The 8,080-nt window shown below is 41.5% G+C and overlaps 1 protein-coding gene across 1 annotated transcript in view; it reads right to left on the reverse strand.

Moving 5' to 3' along the window:
* Nucleotides 1-8,080, reverse strand: part of LOC109820096 (pyruvate kinase, cytosolic isozyme) — a 19,806-nt gene that overhangs the window by 10,489 nt on the left and 1,237 nt on the right. The gene's annotated exons all lie outside the window — the stretch shown is intronic.

Genomic DNA, 8,080 nt, shown 5'->3' on the forward strand with positions numbered 1-8,080 from the left:
CCCCCACCTCATCCCTCTCCTTCACCATCTCATCCCTCTTCCTCCCCCAACATCTCACCTCTTTTTCCTTCTTATCATCAATTTACAGATTTTGTTGCATACTTACATGCTTCCTCGCTATACTTACAGATTTTGTTGTTATACTTACGTGGGTTGTCACTAGACTTATAGGTTTTGCTACTACAATTACATCTGTTGTTGCCATAGTTATAGATTTTGTTGCTATATTTATGTGTTGTTACTGTACTTACACATATTAGAGAAGGGAGAGAGGAGGTGGCAGAGGAAAGGAAGGAGAAAGGAGAGAAGTGGACGAGAGGAGCTCAAGGTAGGAGAAGAGGGAGGAGGAGAGATTGTGAGGGTAGAGGAACCCAAACAAAGGGGTGAAGCGAGTGGAGAGGATGAGAAGAGGGAGAAGAATGGGTTATGGGTTAAAAGAGGAGGTGGAGGAAGACAAGGGCATCTTGGCGTTTTTAACGTTGTTTTGTAAATATTGTATAGAAATAAGGTGCATTTAATATTTTGGGCTTAAAGCCAAAAAGAAAGTATCTTGCATGTATGGATATAGATCGAAGTAAGTGGGTTTATAAATAAATGGGAGTCAAACTTAGGATTTAAAGCCAAAAACATCTTTATGATAACCTAGGACAACTATGAAAACAATATGACCACTCTCAAAGCTCTACTTTCCACCACCTATATCCTGACTGCTCAGAACAAAGTTCACTGAATGTTACAACTGTGAAGCTGCATAAAAGTTATTCACCTTACATTTAATTAATGGACCTATACATTTCATACAGAATCATAAATAATATCTCTACACAAAAGTAAGATAATTAAGAGATTGAGTATTAATAGAGCCACCTAGCTAAGCTTTTAAATCTACAGACTACAGAGCAGCATCTCATAGGTAACTAGTAGAGAAAGAATGATGACTCTAAAGGAATGAGCTTGCTAACTGTGGATATGTCTGGTCACACTGTAAAACATATAGATATCTCACTCCTGTATATGAAAGAGATCAGATTATTAATGTCCAAAGTAAACCAAGCTTTTCTTGAAGACCTTTCGCTGAAAAGTAACAGAAGTAAACAAAGCTTCTCCTCAAAGACCTTGCAGTAAAAAGTTGGAAGTAAATCAGTGGTAAAGCTTACAATAACAACCCTCAGCTGCCCCCAAAATTTATTCTAGAAATATTTCATTATGTAGACATGCAACAACTTTGAGCTATCTAAAGCAGCTCTGCTTTATCCCAAGGTTGGGACCAGATCATGGCAGACAGGACAGAAAAAATAAAACTCATGGGAGGAATGAAGCTGCATCAGATAATATACCCAAACTTCATTAAGCAATTTAATCCGTCCAAACAAATCAAGGTCATTACCATTTTCTCTTCTTCCAGAGGAACAACTCACCCATGTGAGTTGCCATTCGCTGCTAGGCCCTATACGCAACGATGAAACCACATGGCATTAAAGTGAAAACTAAACAACAATACTGCAAGGGGGTCTATGTACTATTAGCCATTGCAATTACAGTATAGCGTGAAGCACCAGTTAATTGATGTCATGTATCCTTTCATAGAATTTACTTATACAAAACAATCATTAGAGAAATTAAAAGGCCCCTGACGTAATGCAACACAAGTTTTTCATTATAAGCTAAAAACCAAAAGCATAGATCCAAATAATAATTGTAATCTACATCTGTGTCACATTGAGTAGTCCATAGACCATACTCCTGCAACCCACATAATCTAGAATGCATTAATCACACCCACAATCCCCACACTAGATGTCCTATATCAATGAGACCACAACTACCACATAATAAATGCTAATATTAAATAAAACAGACATAATCCAAGTGAACTAAACATTTGTCAATGCAAACTAACTTCAACCTCAAATATGAGGTCCTACAAGATATCAATGACCAAAAATTATTATAGAACACTAGCATTGCAGGCCTGCAGAATGTGCAAATGTACGTGCAGTAGATATTAAACTAATTTATTCTAAATTTTTATATGAAAAGGGTTAATTCCACAAAAAATTATACATGAAACAGGTTAATTGTGTTTAATACACTAAGGTCACATCTTTTTTAAGTTTTATATCCTAAAGTTTGAATTTGCTCAAAAATACACCAATATTTCTAAGATATAGTTTTCAAAAAATGTAATGATGTAATATCCTTATAAATTTGAGACCTGGGAATGAAGTTATTGGAGCATGAGAAAGCTGATTTTCCTTTGTTAAATATCAACTAAAATCAATATAGATAATACTTTTTCCTAATAATAAAAAAACTATAAGGAGTTGTTTCAAAAAAAACTCTACCATTTAGAATAGAAAAGGACTCTTAAAATTGATAATAGTCAATCTTTCAAATTGTTATTTTTTGAATTGAAATAATAGAATATGAAAACCCTAATTCAATAAGTGAGATTTTTTGAATTGAAATAATAGAATATGAAAACCCTAATTCAATAAGTGAGATAATATGGGCTTATATAGGCCCTACAAATATATCTTACAAATAAGCCTCTTAACTATACTTAATATGTCAACACTCCTCCTCAAAATGGGCGAAAGATATCTACTAAGCTCATCTTGTCACATCCTCTAATCATATCTAATGAGCTAAGTCCCTTAGTCAGACAATCTGCTGTCTGGTCCTTAGTTGAAACATGACTTAGCTCCAGTAGTCCACTATCCAACTTCTCTTTAATGAAGAACCTATCGATCTTGATGTGTTAGGTTCTATCATGCTGCATTGGGTTGTTGGCGATACTGATAGCTGACTTGTTATCACACCACAACTTCATCTTAGCTCCTTGATCCAGCTTCAGCTCCACCAGCATACTCTTCAACCATAGCAACTCAGAGACTCCTAAGACCATAGCTCTATACTCTGCCTCAGTTGTCGATCTCGTCACCACTGACTGCTTCTTGCTCTTCCACGAGACTAAGTTGCCTCCTATAAAAATGCAGTATCCTGAGATGGACCTCCTGTCATCAGCACAGTTAGCCCAATCAGAATCGCAGTAACCCTCAATACTCACATGTTCATTCTTTCTGAATATCAGCCCTTTTCCGGGGGCACTCTTCAAATATCTCAGAATCTGGTATACAGCGTCCATATGATCCTTCCTCGGATCATGTATGTAGCGGCTCACCACGCTCACTGCAAAAAAAATATCGGAATGTGTGTGACTCAGATAGATCAACCTGCCCACCAGCCTTTGGTATCTGTCACGATCAACTGGTTCTCCAGCTTCAGCACCCAGCTTGAACTTCTGATCGATCGGTGTAGTTACAGATTTGCACCCTAACATCCCTGTCTCTTTGAGAAGATCCAGTGCGTACTTTCTCTAGGATAGGATAATCCCCTCCGCTCCTCGAGCTATCTCTATTCCAAGAATGTATCGAAGCAAGCCAAGATCTTTCACCTCGAATTCCTTACCCAGTCTCACTTTGAGTTGGGCAATCTCCTTCTCATCATCCCCTGTAATAATCATATCATCCATATATACCGCAAGTATGGTGATGTGACCTTCATTTTGTCGAAAGAACACGGTATGATTGGCGTTAATCTGCTGGTACCTCATACCTAGCATAGCTTTCCTGAATTTGTCGAACCAAGCGCGGGGAGACTGCTTCAGCCCATAGAGAGATTTCTTTAATTTGCAGATCTTGCCCACTGTCTGATCTGTGTCGAATCCTGGCGGAATTTCCATGTATACCTCTTCCACCAGATCTCCATGAAGAAATGCATTCTTCACATCTAATTGGTGTAGCTTCCATCCATCATTTACTGCCAGAGAGATCAAGGTTCGAATAGTACTCATCTTCGCCACCGGTGTAAAAGTCTCATCATAGTCGATCCCATATGTCTGACTATATCCTTTTGCCACCAGACGAGCTTTGTAACGCTCAACCTGTCCGTCTGGATTCTGCTTCACAGTGAAGACCCACTTGCATCCAACTGCTCTCTTTCCTTTTGATAGTTTTACTAACTCCCAAGTGCGGTTCTTCTCAAAGGCCCCTAGCTCTTCGTGCATCGCCATTTTTCACTTTGGGTCTTTTTTAGCATCTTACCAATTGTTAGGTACAGTAACAGAGTCCAATGATGCAATGAATGCTCCATGTGCAGGATGAATGTTAGAATATGATACAAATTGGGCAAGATCTCATCCATATCTATCGGGAGGATTTCCCGTATTACTACGAGTAGTCCTCCGTACTGATATTGATGTGGGAGTAGTAGGAAGAGGAATGTTATCACCTTGGGATGAATCTGATGGTGGTGTCGGTGTCTCAGGAGTCGGGATAGGCGTTGGTAAGAGACTGGGCAGCACTAGTGACACTGTAGGTACTGTTCCTATAATTTGCTTCCCCTTCCTACTATAGGTTAGTAGCTCCCCTGAACCGTGGACCTAACACCTCTTGTCTCATTTTCTTTTTCTTCTTCATTCTCCTGCTCCTCCTCAACCAATTCTCCCTTCCAAGGAATCGATACAGAAATTGATTTCGAAATTGATTTCTCCACATTGTTCACCGATCTCTCACCATTCTCCTCCTCTCGCCTCATACTTCTAGTATTGGGCGAGTTACCAATGGATGAAGTTACATTCCGGGTGTAATATGGCTCGAGTTCTCGAAAGTGCACATCCATGCTCACAAATAATTTTTTTTCCACCGGGCTCCAGCAAACATATCCCTTCCGAGTAACAGAATATCCCACAAAGATGCACTTCACAGCTCTAAGGACAAGCTTCCCGATGGATGGCCTGTTGTCCTTCACAAAGCACACACAGCCAAACACTTTAAGTGGAAGAATCCCACCATTATCTCCCTTCAACGTCTCACACAGAGACTTCCAATCCAGTACTCTCGAGAGCATTCTGTTGATCAGTGTTACAACGATCAATACTGCTTGCCCCCATAATGTTTCCGGGACATTCATAGAGATCATCATGCTTCTAGCAACCTCTAAAAGATGTCTGTTCTTTCTTTCCGCAACCCCATTCTGAGCTGGTGTGTATGGACAGGTTGTCTGGTGCTGTATTCCCTGAGCTGACAAATATTCTTCAAGCGCTCTGTTGGTATACTCTGTCCTATTATTCGACCTCAATACCTTCACCACTCCTCCGTATTGAGTCTGAACATTCCTATGAAAGTTTTGGAAGCAACCAAACACTTCATTCTTATTTTTCATCGGGTATAACCAAGTAACACGAGAGAAACAATCAATAAAGGTAACAAAATACTTGTATCCATTCATAGAACTTATGGAACAAGACCCCCAAATATCTGAATGTACCAAGTCAAATGCATGAGAACTTCTATGACCAGAACTAACATAAGAGCTTCTAGTAAGCTTTTCAAACTCACATGCATCACACACAAGTTTCTGTTTATTTGTTTTCTCTAATAAAGATGGATACAATCTACTTAAAACACTAAAGGATGAGTGTCTCAGACGCTGGTGATGAAACATTAACTCACTCTCAGCACTCATTTTAAATCCTACTCCTGATTTCTCCACGATTGACACTAACGCTGAGCATTAACTCACTCTCAGCACTCATTTTAAATCCTACTCCTGATTTCTCCACGATTGACACTAACGCTGAATCCAGCCCTTCACGATCCAGATATTTTAAATCCTACTCCTGATTTCTCCACGATTGACACTAACGCTGAATCCAGCCCTTCACGATCCAGATAGCACAATCCACTACGCCATGTGCCAGTCCCAAGTCTCCGCTCTGTCTCCTTCTCCTAGAAAATCACCTTGGGAATATCAAAAGAAACAATACATTTTAATTGGAGGATGATAGAACTAATGGACAAAAGATTGACCGGAAAGGAAGGAGCATGCAAAACATTGGATAAAGTTACAGAACTAGTACAATCGACTGTACCCTTACCAACCACCGGCTGAAATATACCATCAGCTGTTTGAATACTATCAGGCGATGCTAGGTGAGTATATGATGAGAACTCACTAGCATTACCTGTCACATGTCGAGACGCACCGGAGTCGACTATCCATTTTGATGATCTGTCAGGAGACATAGAAGCAAGAGCATGTATGTCATCAATACCTTTGGTCGGATGAGCATAGGTAGCAGTGTTGCCTCTGACGAAGAACGAAGTGGATGCCTCCTCAGTCCCACTCCTCAAGTCCCCATCCCCTGCTGCTTTCTGCTTCCTCCTGAGTATCGTCAGGAGAGCATGATCCTCCTCAGTAAAGATCACCTCAGCTTCTTCTTCTCCCTCTGCTATCATCAGATTCGCCCGGCTTCCTGCTCCTCTTCTACCTCGTCGACCCCCACGGTCATGACCACGACCTCCGAACTGTCCACGTCCACCCGAATCTCTTTCCTTGGGTGGCTTGGTGCAAGCATGTCTTAGATGACCCACTGTACCGTAATTGTAGCACTGCCGAGTCTCTCTCCTGGATCCAGTGTTGTTAGAGACTGTCAGTGCTGACTTCACCACAGGAAGTCCACCTGTCCCCGCCTGTAGCCGAATGCGAATCTCCTCCTGAATCATAGCAGAGACAGCCTCCTCAAACGTGGGAATCTTCGGCTGAGCTAGCAGTAATACAATTCGCTGAGCGAACTCTGATGTCAATCCTTTGAGAAACACCATAGTCCTCTCCTGTAGAAAGACCTCCCGTTCTTTACATCCCGGGTCCTTGTAGCTCGCCCGAGGTGAGAAGTAATCATAATCTAGCCACAGCCGCTCCAGCTCTGTGGCATACTCCTGTACAGTCCTATCTCCCTGGACTGTGACGTCGGATCTCTCCCTTAATCTGAAACACCCTCAGGTTATTCTCCACTCCATCATAGGTCCTCCTCAACTTTTTCCAAACGTCCTTCACCTTCTTAATGTCATCCACTGTTACGGCGATCGACTGGACCAACGAGTTGAGGAGCCAGATGTATACCAACATATGAGTGGACTTCCACTCATCTCTTCCCTCCGAGTCCTCATCCGGCTCTGTAGCTTCTCCTGTCAAGTAACCATCCAGGTTCCTCCCTGCAAGGGTGTATCTCACCCGTCGCGACCAGCTCAGGTAAGTACTTGGTCCATCAAGCTTCAGATCGATGGTCGGAAGCTCCAATTTCTTCGATGGTTTTGTCGCGCTCTCACCAGCCGACAACTTCATCAGCTTCATCAAAGTTGACACCTCCGCAGGGTTTAACTTCTTGATGATCTCCTCTATCGATCAGGCTTCAGACCCAACACTTGTTCACCTGTTTCTTCAAACCCTTGTTGTGCGCAGTGAAAATTTCGACAGCACTTCAGCTGCACAACAAGAGTAAGATCTCAACAAAATTCTTGTTTCTCAGAGGAAACAAGAATCGAAAGTGATATATCTCATCTCCGTGAGATATACACTCTTCCTCTCATCAGTTCAGGGACTGAAATGTCGAGGGAATCAAACAAACTCCTCTCATCAGCTCTATGACTGGGATGTTAAGGGTATTGGGCAGTGTTTTCAAAGACGCGCGCCTCATTGCGCCTCATGCGCCTTACGATGCGGGACGGTGGCGAAGCGACCCACATCTGATGCAACAGCGCCTTTTGCGCCTCGCGTACATCCTTACTTTGTGCAGGATGCATGTAGTACATATCCTCATATAATTTTGTTTGTTAACATTTCAATCGAGTCTTTATACTTGATATTCCATATCCCAAAAAGCAAAATAAATCCATTAGGCCTTTTTAATAGCCTTCGATTGAGGACCATGACTAATCCTTTACTTGGATATTAGTCTTGATTTAACATTTGATTTGAAAATTTATGAAATTTGCTACTATGTTGGGTGTTAGCATTAGAAATTAAGGCATTATATTGTGATTTTGTAGTAAGATATTATTTATCATGTAAATTCTAAAAACATGTTCTTTCGCGCTTGATTACATATATTGAAATATTATGTGTGCGGTGTGCGCCTCGCATCACTCGGGCACACGCGTTGCGTTGCGCCTTGCGCATGTCCGCGTAAAGATGCTTTGCGCCGCGCCTTGCGCCTCGCGCATTGAAAACACTGGTA

Source organism: Asparagus officinalis, chromosome 1 (genome assembly GCF_001876935.1).
Source record: "Asparagus officinalis chromosome 1, Aspof.V1, whole genome shotgun sequence".
NCBI lineage: Eukaryota > Viridiplantae > Streptophyta > Magnoliopsida > Asparagales > Asparagaceae > Asparagus > Asparagus officinalis.